Source organism: Bos indicus x Bos taurus, chromosome 21 (genome assembly GCF_003369695.1).
Source record: "Bos indicus x Bos taurus breed Angus x Brahman F1 hybrid chromosome 21, Bos_hybrid_MaternalHap_v2.0, whole genome shotgun sequence".
Lineage (NCBI taxonomy): Eukaryota > Metazoa > Chordata > Mammalia > Artiodactyla > Bovidae > Bos > Bos indicus x Bos taurus.
In genome coordinates this window covers 42,876,751-42,892,843 of record NC_040096.1, presented here as the reverse complement: position 1 = coordinate 42,892,843, position 16,093 = coordinate 42,876,751, and the positions used below count along the sequence as shown (strand labels likewise).

Here is a 16,093-nt window from a genome sequence, read left to right as displayed (position 1 = left end):
GTTGGACACGACTGAAGCGATTTGGCGGCAGCCGCAGCAGCAGCAAAATCCGGTATTAGTAAGAAAACAAAATGTGCTAATAGGAAGCACCAGACCGCCTCACCTGCCTCTTGAGAAATCTGTACGCAGGTCAAGAAGCAACAGTTAGAACTGGACATCGAACAACAGACCGGTTCCAATCGGGAAAGGAGTACATCAAGGCTGTATATTGTCACCCTGCTTATTTAACTTAAATGCAAAATATATCATGAGAAATGCTGGGCTGGATGAAGCACAAGCTGGAATCAAGATTGCCTGGAGGAATATCAATAACCTTAGATATGCAGATGACATCACACTTATGGCAGAAAGTGAAGAAGAACTAAAGAGCTTCTTGATGAAAGTGAAAGAGGAGAGTGAAAAAGTTGGCTTAAAACTCAACATTCAGAAAACTAAGATCATGGCATCTAGTCCCATCACTTCATGGCAAATAGATGGGGAAACAGTGACAGACTTTATTTTTGGTGGCTCCAAAATCACTGCAGATGGTGACTGTAGCCGTGAAATTAAAAGACGCTTACTCCTTGGAATAAAAGTTATGACCAACCTAGACAGCATTTTAAAAAGCAGAGATATTACTTTGCCAACAAAGGCCCATCTAGTCAAAGCTATGGTTTTTCCAGTGGTCATGTATGGATGTGAGAGTAGTACTATAAAGAAAGCTGAAAGCAGAAGAGTTGATGCTTTTGAACTGTGTTGTTGGAGAAGACTCTTGAGAGTCCCTTGGACTGCAAGGAGATCCAACCAGTCCATCCTAAAGTAATTCAGTCCTGAATATTCATTGGAAGGACTGATGCTGAAGCTGAAACTCCAATACTTTGGCCACCTGATGCGAAGAACTGACTCATTTGAAAAGACCCTGATGCTGGGAAAGATTGAAGGTGGGAGGAGAAGGGGACGACAGAGGATGAGATGGTTGGATGGCATCACCAACTCAATTGACATGAGTCTGAGTAAATTCTGGGAGTTGGTGATGAACAGGGAATCCTGGCATGCTGCAGTCCATGGGGTCGCAAAGAGTCGGACATGACTAAGCGACTGAACTGAACTGAACAGAATAGAAAGTACTCCTGGGAGAGGCATGTTCCAATTGTAAAATGAGGGAAATGAGGTGGACAACTTCTCATGCCTTTCTGACTGTTACCATCTCTGGTTCTTGCACACAGAGCCTCTTTCAAAGCCAGGGATGCTCAGATGATTTCCCCGTTCTCTTCTAGTTGAACGGGAAACTGTCCTTTGGTGACTTCTGCACACCTTCCCAACGTCATCTACTCCTCTCACTACACCCATCCTTTAAGATTCAGCTTCAAGGCTCCTCTCCCAGCAAACCATCCTGACCTAGCACTCTCTCTCCAACACGCTTTCTTACTTTTTCCATCTTTTGCACTCAGGGTTCTGATGGACAATTGTAAACCTCCTGGAGCTACTTCCTTTTTCTTCCCAGAAATCATAATGATCTTCCCCTGGCTAAAGAGTGCTGTGGGAATTATTATTTATAAGTACAAAATTATAAATACATATTATAAATATGTATAAATACAAATTACACATAAATAAGTACGTATTATTTATAAGGATGCTGTGTGGCAATATTATAAATGAGAAGTTTATATTTATCTGAACACATATTCACAGCATAAATTCCTCTACATAAACTTCCTAACGTGTCAGAGAAGTGCATTAACTAAAATTATTGGGCCAATTAGAGAAGAATCATCTCTAATGCAACAAAAGAATCATTTGTCAAGGCAGGAGGCTCAGAGTCTCACCGAGAAGAGGGGTGCAGGAATCTAGGGTGACTATCACAGATCCCAGGAAGGAGGAGGGGTGGCCTTAACCACAGTGGGTGGGTGTTGAGTAGGAGGTTGAGGCTTCATAATAACCAAGATGGCTGAAGGTAGGAGGAGAGAATAGGGTGGTGGCATCCGATCCCAAAAGGCCAGAGCCACCTGCATACAAACAGCTACTGAGGCCTCAGCCCTCCCGTCTCATAATAGTAATAGTAACAATGACAACCACAGGAGCGAACATTTATTAAATGCTTAGTACATGCCAGGTACTATTCTGAGCTCTTTAAACATTTTAACACATTTAATCGTTTAAAAAAAAAAAAAAAACTGTATGTGGAAGATACATTTTTAACTTATTTTGCAAGGGAAAAAAACTGGGGCAAGAGAGATCAAGTCACTGGCTCGAGATACACAGAACCACATCAACCTGAAAAATGCAAAGTACCTGGGCCTGAACTTACAAGCAGCACCTGTCCTGGGTAAAGTTGCTTATCCACCATGAAAATCTCAGGCCAATCATCTTCATATGATGAGATCAATAGACTGACATGATGACATCATGTGTGACCTTGACACAGAACCCACACTTGGAATCATCTGCCCCCACACTGATTAAAATTTTAAAAGTTAATTTTAAGACATCACAACATGTCAAGATGAATGTTTCCAATCTGCTTCATTTAGCTGAACTTACTTACTATAAATCAGCCTAATCCATATCTAACTCTTACTTGTTTAAGTCACATTGTCCCTAGCCTCTTGGCATCTTAGAAGCTCTAGCCAGGCCCTAGACTCCTCTAGGATGCCTGGTTCTTCTCATGCTAGAAATGCAGCATGCATAGTTTTATACCACCGGGCTCATTAATGTCACAGCCCCACACTCACTCACCATTAGGGTCTTCTAAAGAGAATTCACCCAGGATTCCATGGAACAGAAAGAAATTCCATGTTAAAGTGATATATTCTAGCGAGTATTTTACAGAGAAATGGCTGCATCTCTTAGTTATGCCGCTTAATCTCATAACATTTCAGAACTGAGAGGTATCTTAGAGGTCAGCCCGTTCAGTTTCTCTACTAATGTTTATTTTTTGAAACTGAGGCTTGAGGGCTAAAGTTTCTAAGGTCACAATGCTACATAGGGGAAGAATTAATATTCTTATTCTAAAATTAAGATTATTCTTTCCATTATTGTGGATGCTAATACCTTGAATTCACAGGAAAGGTCACAATCATGACAAGACTAGTATTCATGTACTGTTGGAGTTTACCATGAGCTGGTGCTCTTTGTAACTTCATACAACAAACTGTGCAGTGACAAACATAATTAATATCCCATTTTAGAGACTAAGAGATTTAAACAGTAAACGTTGAGTGATGTATTCACGTTTTCATAATTAAACAATGGGGGGCTATGAACTGAGCTCAAAGTTCCTGCCTTTCAGTCTGTACACTTGAGTAAATTACTAACTTCTCTATGTATCTCTGACCTCATTGGTAAAATGTGAATAAAATAAGAGTGTATTCATCACAGAGGTATTTTTTTCTTGAGAATTAATGTGATGATGTGTTAAATGAATGAAACTCTTAGCATCTTGCCTGACGTGGCAAGTGGGTAATAAATGTCAAGGCTTTATGTTTTTTTTTAATCACTATCTTTCTAAAACATCATACTGTTAACACAGAGTAATTACTTTAGGCTTAAGGATAAAGAAGGGTTCACTAATGCCCTAATAATTATTGTAATTGAATTAAAATTGCAACACTGAGTTTATTCCTCTTTTGATTTTCATCATCATAGAAATACTTGCTGTCAAATGAGGTTAGGAACTTTTATCATCCTGACACAACAAAAACCAATTTAATCATACCTTTTTTATACCAAGAAAAGAACAAAGAACTATTTTCATATTAATATTTAAAACTGCAAACAAAAAACTGCACCTTCCTTACAATACACTTCAGAAGCTCAAAATCAGCTGCACTGACTGGATGCAGCCTCATGGTGGTGCTAAACCACCATATAAAGCCTGGAGCTCCAGCTAAGGATCTGCAGAAACCAAACTGACACAGGACTGAAACATTCCTACTGAGTTAACCAGGAAGGTATTTGCTTTGAATTCCTACAGTTCTCTACAAACCTTGAGCAATGACCTTGACATACTGTCCCGACAAATCCATTAGTAATGCTGATTCAGTTTTTTCCCCTGGCATTGCAACAAATAAAATATACACATATATAATATTAGCCATAAAAACATCTGTGTAGCTTTATTTTTTAATGTTGTATTAATTGAGATTCTCAACATGGATTTGGCCACAGCATGTGCATACAAGATAATATTTACCTCTGCCCCATTCATCTATTGTAGATCTTAATTTCATATGTCCCTTGGAACCATTTATTAAAGTTCTTATATCTCTCAGCCCCCAAATCTTAGCTTGAAATCTCAACTCTTGACCTTCTTCCTCCACTATCTCATTTTTTAAAAGCCACAAAACTAGACTGATTTGCCCTTCATAGCATAACCCACCTCTCTTCATTTTCCTTAACTGACTTCCATAACCGTAGTTCAGACCCTTTTATGATATATGCAAGTTGTTGCAACAACCTTCAAAATTAGCCTTACAGCATTAGCTCCCAACCTCGACTGAACATCAGAACTGCATGAAGGAGCTTTAAAAAATACCCATCCCTTGGGAATCTGCTTTAATAGCTTTGGGTGGAGCCTAAAGTTGGAATTTTCTTTTCAAAGCTCCCAGTCATTATAAGGTGCAGCCACAATCAAGAACCACGTCACCACAGGTGTATCTAGCACACCATGGTCACGTTAACCTTAAACTATAAACTATCTGGGCCAAACATTTGAGTAATTTCTCCTCATCAGAAAGATTGCAAATAAGGGACTTGAAGGCCAAGCTGGATTTAGAAAAGGCAGAGGAACCAGAGATCAAATTGCCAACATCCATTGGATCACAGAAAAAGCAAGAGAGTTCAAGAAAAACATGTACTTCTGCTTTATTGACTATGCCAAAGCCTTTGACTGTGTGGATCACAACACACTGTGGAAAATTCTTCAAGACATGGGAGAACCAGACCCCCTGAACTGCCTCCTGAGAAATTTATAGGCAGATCAAGAACCAAGAGTTGGAACCAGACATGGAACAACAGACTGGTTCCAAATTGGGAAAGGAGTACGTCAAGGCTGTATATTGTCACCCTGCTTATTTAACTTATATGCAGAGTACGTCATGTGAAATGCCAGGCTGGATGAAACACGAGCTGGAATCAAGATTGCCGGGAGAAATATCAATAACCTCAGATACGCAGATGGCACCACCCTTATGGCAGAAAGTAAAGAGGGACTAAAGATCCTCTTGATGAAAGTGAAAGAGGAGAGTGAAAAAGCTGGCTTAAAACACAACATTCAAAACACTAAGATCATGGCATCCGGTCCCATCACTTCATGGCAAATAGATGGGGAATCAATGGAAACAGTGAGAGATTTTATTTTGGGGGCCTCCAAAATCACTGCAAATGGTGACACAGCCATAAAGTTAAACAACACTTACTTCTTGGAAGAAAAGCTGTGACCAACCCAGACAGCATATTAAAAAGCAGAGACATTACTTTGCCTACAAAGATCCGTCTAGTAAAAGCTATGGTTTTGCCAGTAGTCATGTATGGATGTGAGAGTTGGACTATAAAGAAAGCTGAGCACTGAAGAATTGATGCTTTTGAACTGTGGTGCTGGAGAAGACTCTTGAGAGTCCCTTGGACTGCAAGACCAAACCAGTCGATCCTAAAGGAAATCAGTCCTGAATATTCTTTGGGAGGACTGATGCTGCAGCTGAAACTCCAATACTTTGGCCACCTGATAAGAGAACTGACTCACTGGAAATGATCCAGATTCTGGGAAAGATTGAAAGTAGAATGATAAGGGGACAACAGAGTATGAGATGGTTGGATAGCATCTTCAATTCGATGGACATGAGTTTGAGCAAGCTCTGGGAGTTGGTGATGGACAGTGAAGCCTGGTGTGTTGCAGTCCACGGGGTTGCAACCAGTCGGACACAACTGAGCGACTGAACTGAACTGAAGTGACTTGAAGGCCAAACCCATCCGATGGCTATATCTTATTTGGCCTGTTATTAAATTGTTCAGACTAAAGATTAAAAAAATTGGGAGATGTCACCTAAAATCCAGATTTCCTATTTCTTTTTAAAAACTGCAAGGTCTGGCCACACACAGCCCACAACCCCGAGCAACCATCTCATGGCTGCCTCCCACTAGGCATGGCACTGGCCCCTCAGCCATTCAGTCTCCTTCACTCCTTACTTACACCTGCCTGTGTGATTCATTTACACTATCTGTCTGCCACTCTTAAGAGTCATTTTAGTTTGCATCTCCTAGTCTAGAGGAAAAAGTTCAAACTGAATGATACATTTCCTCACCCACTTATTGGCGTCTTCATGCATTCATTAGACAGGTATTTATTTTGTGTCTGTGCTAGGCAAGCACTTGGAATACAAAGTTCAATATATTTTGGTCTTTTCTTTCTAACTTTACATACTGTTTCCCTTCAAGTAACTCTATTCTAACCAACAGTTGGTTTCAGAGACATCTCTCTCCTAATGTTCATAGCCTGGAGGCTAAATTCCCAAATCCTTTGCAGTTAGCTGAGGCTATAAAGACAAAGTCTGGACCAACTGGATGTGAACAGAAGTGACATGTACAACTTCCAAGTCCTGTCTGGAGAGTAAAGTTGGGTGCTCTCCATGTTCCCCTTCTGATGAGATGGAACACAGGCACAGCATTGGAGTCTCCTGGGACAAGAGCAACAGGGAGAGAGCACCTGGGTCCCTAGATGGCCTCTGTCTTCCCTGGATTGATTGCCTACCTCTTGTTATGTGAGACACCAACAATCTTCCATCTTATTATATTTCAGAATCTCTTTGTCTACAGCAGTTTACCCTACACCCTTTATTGTTTCCCAAATACACCTTAATATTCTTGCCCTCAACCTTAGCTTATACCAAAGCTTTTGTCACTAATATCCTGCCTTCTCATCTCTACTAAACTTGGCTCATCATTCAAGGCCCAGCTCAAGTAGTCCATGTTCTGTGATGCTTGTTATCTTCCTTTCTCTGTTCTCCCATTGTTTGACTTTCTACTTGATGAGACTTATCAAATATTATCATATTTAATAAACAGGGCCTATACTTATGTTGTCATAGCTCTCTCAAACTCCAGGTCCAGAATTTAAATCAAAATTTGAGATTTTACATACCATAAATACAGAAGAATATTCAGAGCCCAGTATTCTGTTACTAATGCCTCTTGTGGAAAAATAATCTGTATTATCAATTCATGCTCAGTTTGTTATCTTTTAGCACTCTTGAATCTTTCTATTTCAGCTACAAAGCTAAGCCTTTCCAAGTCTTTAAAATTGTGGCTTTTTCCTTGATATTTAAGCTAAATTCCTTACTCTTGCTTCTAAACAAATTTGTCAACCCACTGGATACACATCTCTAAGAATAATAAATGCACTGAGAAGATCAAGGGTTCAAGCTTGAATGGTGATGAAGAGTCATCTTGTAGTCCTCTCATACTCGGGATATGAGAATCTCTAGGACAACATTAGAGGGAGAAAGCAGAAGATGCACTTGGGGAAGGAAATTAATATGGAAAATAGGTGCCAGGGAGTGAATATATTCCAGAAGAAAACATATTCCAAAAGAATATATATTCCAGAAGAATAGTAAATAAAAAGGAAAAGGAAAAGAAAAAAGGAAGATAATTCAGATACAGGAGAAAGGTGAGACTAGCAACTATGAGGCAAAAGGTTAGCATAAGGGAAAGGCATGTACAAAATGAAATGCCAGTGAAGAAGAGTTGAATCCAATAACCTCAAAATGCTTCCTATCTGATCGGATACTCTTAAGAGATCATTATAAACACTGAAGTGCAGACTACCACTCCACCAACTTTAGGAAAACCGCTATGTGGTTGGTACAAAAGAAACATCAAAGGGAGGTGAAAATTAAATTTATAGCAGATCTCGATAAAGTTACTAAGTTACTCTGCTGCTGCTGCTGCTAAGTTGCTTCAGTCGTGTCTGACTGTGTGACCCCATGGACGGCAGCCCACCAGGCTCCCCCATCCCTGGGATTCTCCAGGCAAGAACACTGGAGTGGGTTGCCATTGCCTTCTCCAATGCATGAAAGTAAAAAGTGAAAGGGAAGTCACTCAGTTGTGTCCCACTCTTCGCGACCCCATGGACTGCAGCCTAAAATAAAAACAATACAGCTGTGTTTCAAATCAAGTAAAGAATAGCAGACAGCGTTTTTTAAAAACACCCATGTTTTTTTGTTGTCGTTGTTTTTTATTTTTTAAGACAAATCTTGGCTCTTGAAGTTTTGTCCTATCACACAAAAAAGCTAGAGGTTGAGAGGTGAGATCTTTAAAGCATAAAAGGTAATCATCCTGAGATAAAAGGTAATCACACTAAGATAAGATAAAAAAATAACTCAAAGACTTAAACCTATGTCTTAAACTACAAAACGCCTAAAAGAAAACACAAAAGCCTCATGGCATTGGTCTTGGCAAAGATTTCTTGGCTATGACACCAAAAGCACAGACAACAAAAGCAAAAACAGACAGATGGGTCCACAGCACACTTGGAAAATTCTGGGTATCAAAGGGCCTGGTGAAAAGGCAACCTACGGAATGGGAGAAATGTTAGAACATCAAAAATATGATAAGATCCAGAATATAAAGAACTCCTACAACTCAACAACAAAAAATCAAATATCCCAATTTATAAAATGGGTGAAGGACCTCAACAGACATTCCTCCAAAGAGGATATGCAAATGGCCAACAAACATATGAAAAAATGCTCAACACATCACTCATCATCAGAGAAATGCAAATCAATATCCTAATGAGATATCACCTCACACCCATTAGAATGGCTACTATGATTAAAAAAAAAAAAAAAACAGAAAACAACAAATGCTGGTGAGGCTATGGAGATATGGAGAAACCGAAACTCACGCACTTGGGATTTTAAAATGGAGCAACCACTATGGAAAATGGTATGGTGATTCCTCAAAATATTAAAAGCACAACTACCATATGATCCAGCAGCAATCCAATCCAATTTCTAAGAATATATCCATGGAATTGAAAGTAGGGTCTCGAAGAGGTATTTGCACGCCTACCTTCATAGCAGCATTATTCACAATAGCCAAGAAGTGGAAGCAAGCCAAATATCCCTCCAGAGATGAGTGGGTACACAAAATGTGGTATATATATACAATGGAATATCATTCACTGTTTAAAAAGAAGGAAATACTGCCATATGCTACAACATGGATGAACCTTGAGGACCTTATGCTAAGTGAAATAAACCAGTCACAAAAAGACAAATCCGGTATAATTCCACTTAAATGAGGCATCTATAAGCCTTCCCAGGTGGTGCAGTGATAAAGAATCCACCTGCCAACGCAGGAGACTCAAGAGATACAGGTTCAATCTCTAGGTAGGGAAGAACCCCTGGAGTAGGAAATGGCAACCTGCTCCAGTATTCTTGCTTGGAAAATTCCATGGGCAGAGGAGCCAGAGGAGCCAGAGGAGCCTGGTGGACTATAGTCCATGGGGTCACAAAGAATTGGACATGACTGAGCACACACAAAGGAGTCAAATTCACAGAAACAAAGTAGAATGGTGGTTCCCAACGGCTGAAGGAGAGGGGATAAGGGCATCATTGACATAGTTCCAGACGAAAGATGAAAAAGTTCTGGAGATACGTTTCACAACAATAAGAAGATACTTTACTGAACTGTACACGTAAAAATGGTTAGGAAGGCAAATTCCATGGGTTTTTTTTTTTTTTTTTTCTTTTACCACAATGGGAAAAAAAGGAAAAGAAAAAGAGAACACAGGACAGCATGATATTTCTTTAATCACTGCCACCATCAGTGTGGCATCAGTGATGTATCAACATATGGTCAAAACGAGGATGAAAAATAGGAAGGGTCCTATCTGCACCATTTTATCTCTGGGATAAAGAAATGCAGAAATCAGTGACAAATTAATCCCAGGACCACACCTCTTCTGTATTCCCATTATTCATTACTCGGTAATTGCTGACCAATTCCCGTCTCTCTCTCTAGATGGCGGCAATGGTGACCGCCTTTGCTACCACAGACTAGACTGCAATTCTATATAGCCTAGTTACAAAGAGCAAGCACTCTAATATCTGTTGCACTCAATCTGAAATTACTTATGTGCAAAGACATTCTTAGCTGATACCCAAAAAAGGTTTTCAAATTGGACTGTAGATGTCTCTGAGATAAAATGCTAACAACAGCTGAGTCATTGAACTATAGCTGAGACTCTATAGTTGAGCATTTGAAGACATTTATATCTCAGGGAGAAAAAGGAATCAGCTATGTCATGCATCCATTAACTTGGTACCAATAAATTCAACCTAATGGAGTCATGTCTTCCAGGGTGAGTTCTGAGAATTTAGAGTGAGCAGAAAGCCTGTGATGTGAGAAGGGAACCTGGCACTTATCCCAAAGGACAGATCTCCCGAAATGCTTTACTTGTTGCTCAGTCATGTCTGTGGAGAAGGCGATGGCACCCCACTCCAGTACTCTTGCCTGGAAAATCCCATGGACGGAGGAGCCTGGTGGGCTGCAATCCACGGGGTCGCTAAGAGTCGGACACGACTGAGCGACTTCACTTTCACTTTTCACTTTTATGCATTGGAGAAGGAAATGGTAACCCACTCCAGTGTTCTTGCCTGGAGAATCCCAGGGATGGGGGAGCCTGGTGGGCTGCCATCTATGGGGTAGCACAGAGTCGGACACGACTGAAGCGACTTAGCAGCAGCAGCAGCAGCAGCAGTCGTGTCTGACTCTTTGAGACCCCATGGACTGGAGGTCCTCTGTCCATGGATTTTTCCCAGCAGTAATACTGGAGTGGGTTGCCATTTCCTTCTCCAGGGGATCTTCCCAGTCCAGATATCAAACCCAGATCTCCGGCATTGCAGGTGGATTCTTTACCATCTGAGCCCCCAGGGAAGCCCTGCTGTTATCACACCACACTGCAATTTTCCAGCTCCCTAAGAATCACAACTGCTCAACTAGCATAAGTAATCATCCACATTGGACTAGTGGCTACTTACCAGCTATGGCTATGAGAAAGAAGTCATACTATTCATTTGCTAATCTAGTAGTGGTCTGTGGGTTTTATAAATAGATTTGATCTGCCTATGTGATTACTGTCTAGGTTCCTTGGCATTTGAATACATCTCTAGGAGGAAAGCAAGTCAGTTCTGGCATCTCAGCTGAAATCCCAGCTCCCATACTTAGCAGCAGGGTGACCCTGGGCAAGTCATTAGCATTGGAGCCTTAGATGTGTCATCTGTAAAAACAGGACCAATAAAAGCTCTTCCCTGAGGATGTTATATAAATTAAATGAAGGAATCCACTCAGAACGTGGCATATAGTGGATGCTCAGTAGACATTATTTGCCTAGCTTCTTCCTCACTTTCAAGCAAAGGTCAGCAAATGTTTTCCATCAAGGATCATACAGTAAACATTCTAGGCTTCACAAGCCATTGGTCTCTGTCACAACCACTCAATTTTGTCACTGCAGGACAAAAGTAGCCATAAATGATGAGCACAGCTATGTTCCAATAAAATATTATTTTAGAAATTAGGCCTTGGGCCAGTTTTGGCCCATAAGCTATAGCTGCCATTCCTTAACACTTAAACCACATATGTCCAGACATCAGACTAAGCTAATTTTTCATCATTCTTTTGGATTTTGCTTGCCCAGGGACAGAGGAGCCTGGTGGGCTGCCGTCTATGGGGTTGCACTGAGTCAGACATGACTGAAGCGACTTAGCAGCAGCAGCAGCAGCAGACGTGTCCTTGTCCCCTTTCTCTTCATTGCTTTTATTTCTTGAATGTATCAGAGCAAATAAGTGTAGTTCAATGGACTGACTCATTTCTTCACTTTTAATTTTAGGCCTTGAGAAGCCCCATAGGAGGTAAGCACTCAGACCTGGGATGCTCGTTTACCTTATCCACACAAGAGGTTCTCGGGAAATCAGCCACGTTTGAGGAAGATTCCCTCAACCTGCACAGAGACTGGAAGAGGGACCATCACTTAAGAACTCACCGAACTAACTGAGTAGCTTTCATTAACGGAGAAGGATGGGTTGCAACTTATTTCCCAGGTTTTAAAATACTGCATAACCAATATATTTGCATTCATTTGTGTATGTATAAAGCACTTCTTAAAGGACATTAGAACTGAAAACAACAATGATCACTGGCGAGGTGGGAACTCAAATTGAGGGACAAGGATGGGAGAGAGAGTTAATGGAATATTTTTTAAAGTTTATAATGGTTTTGTTTATTTTTATTGATGTATAGTTGACTTGCAATGTGTGTTAGCTTCTGGTATACAGCAAAGTGACTCAGTTACACATATATAAACACATTCCTTTTCATATTATTTTCTATTATGGTTTATTACAGGATATTGAATATAGTTCCCTATGCTATACAGTAGGACCTTGTTGTTTATCTATTTTATATATAGTGGCGTATATCTGCTAATCCCAAACTCCTACCCTTTTCTCCTTTGGTAACCATAAGTTGTTTTTTTTTTTTTTTTTCTATGTCTGTGAGGCTGTTTCTTAAGCATAAGTTTTTAAACCATGTGAAAACATACAATCTAGTCAAAGAAATTAATTTTTCTGATGAATTAAAAATTCAAACTAAGAACAAATCTTTCACATTCACAAAACCAGCCTAGAAAGAGAAAGACATACATGTGAGAGGTGAAGAATGACAAGAACATAAAGCATCTAAGACTCTCACGTGTCTCATGACTCCCAGGTATCCCCAGGGACTCTATGGCAGTCCATAGTTTTAGACCAGGCCACAGTTCCTCCCATGGAGTCCCACATGCCATGCTGAGATGCTTTCCAGCACCTCCATCTCTCTTGCTGCTGACTCGTTTATTCCTGCCTTCAAATAAGCTTTAACTTTTTAAATAGAAACTTTTATCTGACCTCACTTTCCACTACCATACTTTCTCTCATATGGCTTTCACAACTCAGTCCTGGGAGTCATTAGGAATGATTCTCTCTCACTTCTTAACCATCTATAACCCAGCTTCTACCTCTGCTCTTTCATGAAGTCCCCTTTTCTCTAAGGTCCTCACTGACTCTTTACAACAAATCTAGAGGTTGGTTTTTCTCCTTCATCCTTACTGTTCTTGTACTCCATTTTGCAAAGAACAAAGCTGATGTTCATCTTACTAAACATCTCTTCTCCCTTCATTTACTTAGTACCACAGAATTCGGTTCCTTCCTCAACCCCACTCTGGGCCGCTTTCATATTCCTGCCTCATAACTGGGCTAAAACTTGAGACATCCTTTTCTCTTCTCCATCTATCCTCATTCTCTCAGGGAATTCTTCTCTTCCCAAGACTTTATTTAGTGGGAAGAGAAAGCAGACAGGGCTTGAAGCATGGCTCTATGACATACTAGCTGTGCAGGTTAAGGGAAGTAATTTAATCTCTGTGAACTCATTTCCTCCACTCTAAAGCAGGGATCCACCCACTCTTTCATTCAACAGTCTTCACTGAGCACCTACTATGTAGCAGACAATGTTCTGGGTACATGAGATTCACTAGCAAACTAAACACATGAGTATTTCTACCCTCACAGAGCTCCCAGTCTAGCAGAGGGAGACAAAAAATTAACAATAATATACATGCTAAATAAGAGAATTATATAAAATGTCAAAATAAAGTAAGAGCTGAAGACAAGAATAGAGGTCAGGATACACCTTTTAAAAGGTGATCAGGGTAAGCTACCCTGTCTGCGTGTTTAGTTGTGTTCAACTCTTTGTGACCCTATGGACTGTAGGCCGCCAGGCTGCTCCACCCATGGGCATTCTCCAGGCAAGAATACTGGAGTGGGTTGCCATGCCCTCCTCCAAGGGATCTTCCTGATCCAGAAATCAAACCTGCATCTGTTATGTCTCCTGCATTGACAGGTGGGTTCTTTACCACTAGCACCACCTGGGAAATCCAAGCTTCCCTAAGAAGCTAATATGTGAGCAATCACTCAGAAGAGAAGGAGGAATTAAAAAACTGACAGAGAAGGTACAGCCAGAGGGAGCTGACAAAGGTCTGAAAGGCAGAAGTGTGCCTAGCTTATTCTAGGGACAGCAAAGGGGCCAAAGTGGGAACGGAGTGAAGTGAGCATAGGAAAGAGCAACTGGAAATGAGTCAGAGAGGAGCTGCGGGGGGTGGAGGCGGAGGGGTGGGAGCGGTGATCCATGTAGGGCCCCTGAATGCCATAGGAGCTGTTGTGGGGTTTTGAGTGGGGTGACATAATCTGATTTATTTTTTAAGGATCACTCTGGCTGCTCTGTTGGGAACAGACTTTAGGGGAAGCAGGGTGGAAGCAGAGAAACCAGCAAGGAGGCTACTGCAATAATCCAGGCAGGAGGTGATGGCAGCTAGGACCAGAGTGGGTGCACTGGAGAAGTGGTCAATTTAAGATTAAAAAAAAAAAAAACACACCTGGTAGGGTTGTTATGAGAATCTTATGAAGGCATGACTGCAGGTACAGTGCCCAGTACATGCCTGATAACAGGAAGATGTTACCTTCCTAAGTGGCTTAGTGGTTAAAAAAAAAAAAAACTTTGCCTGCCAACACAGGTGACTCAGGAGATGAGAAAAGGGTTCAATCCCTGGTGGGGAAGAGCCCCTGGAGTAGGAAATGGCAACCTATTCCAGTATCCCTGCCTAGAGAATCCCATGCACAGAGGAGCCTGGCGGGCTAGTGTCCATGTGGTTGCAGAGTTGGATACCACTGAGCACGCACGCCTGCACACTTACTATATTTTTCTGGTCAAATATGGGTCACCATATGGAAGAGATCAAAGCTAGAATGTAATACCCAAGGTCAACTGACCTGGGGATTGACAGTCACCCTCACCTGAAGTATTGAAAGGAGGTTGGGCTGAGGAGGGGGCTTAATCTCCTTTTAGCTTTTTACCTCATAGCCCAACTCCAGGACAATATTTCCCATGGCCTACACTCCCTCTTAAAAGTTTCATCATCTACTCAACATCAGTGCATATGTTTTTAAAAACTACCTGCCTCACCTCCATCTCAAGATGTTTCTTCTGTTACAACTACCCCAGTACTAGAGGCTGAAAACTTAGCTTCATCTTTGTAGAATTATGGAATAAAAGATGCTTCCTTTGGAAGTTGGTATAATGCCATCATCTGTTTAAAACATCTCTACCTACAAAAAAGAACAAGGCCCAGAATGGAGCATGACTAGCTGTGAGCCACTCTTTGTCTTTAATGACTGGGCAAGGTCCAGAACCGGTTTTCTGGATCCTGGTCACGTCATCAACAGCCTTCCCCACATTCACCCGTCACCCATTTCCACAGCCCCTTACACTGGCTGCCAGAGGCATCTCTGTATACGTCACCACCATGGCTGCCGTGACCATCTTTCCTGTCACTGCCCATGAGGCCTTCCAGAAAGGCTATTGGAGGCCACGGCCTATGCTGCTTCAAGTGTGCTGGCTCTGGGTTCAACTCCTGGCTCTGCACTCACTAGCTGTGAGGCCCTGAGCCAGTTTCCTAATCACACTCTGCCTTGCCATCTTCATCTGAAAAGTTCTTACCTCCCAGGACTTAGTAGAACAAGGCATGTAAGGCCCTTAGCACAGAACCAGCGCAAATAACAGCCCAAGAAGGAGCATGAGTTACCGTGAGCTGTGTGACTATTCTCAGTCCCTTTCAGAGAAGTTACCACAGATGTCTGGTGAACAAATTCTACTTGCCTTGGTCTGGCCATCAGGGCCTGGCAGCAACCAGGTCTATTAAAGGTATGGAAATGTAGTGCTCCCCGCTCACTGACCTTCTGATTGAGAAATTCTCTGTGCCCCAGTACCATGCTCATTCCCAATCCCCACCTCCATGTTTTGGTTTTTGCTCCTGCCTGAAATGCTCAGCTTAGTTCTCTCTGTCTAAATCCTGGCACATCTTTCAAAGCCTCAGTAAAATCTTATTATTTCACAAGGACTTCCGAGGCAAATCTTAGCTCTGCTGCTATTATTTCTTCTCTTCAATACTGCAGTATTTACATGCGGTACACACTGGTCACTTTCTTGTGGAAAGGCATGGGAGCGTTTAGGTAATAATATG

The 16,093-nt window shown here is 41.4% G+C and overlaps 1 protein-coding gene across 2 annotated transcripts in view; it reads right to left on the bottom strand.

Moving 5' to 3' along the window:
* AKAP6 (A-kinase anchoring protein 6) overlaps positions 1-16,093 on the bottom strand; it is a 501,487-nt gene that overhangs the window by 265,231 nt on the left and 220,163 nt on the right. The window lies entirely within an intron of this gene.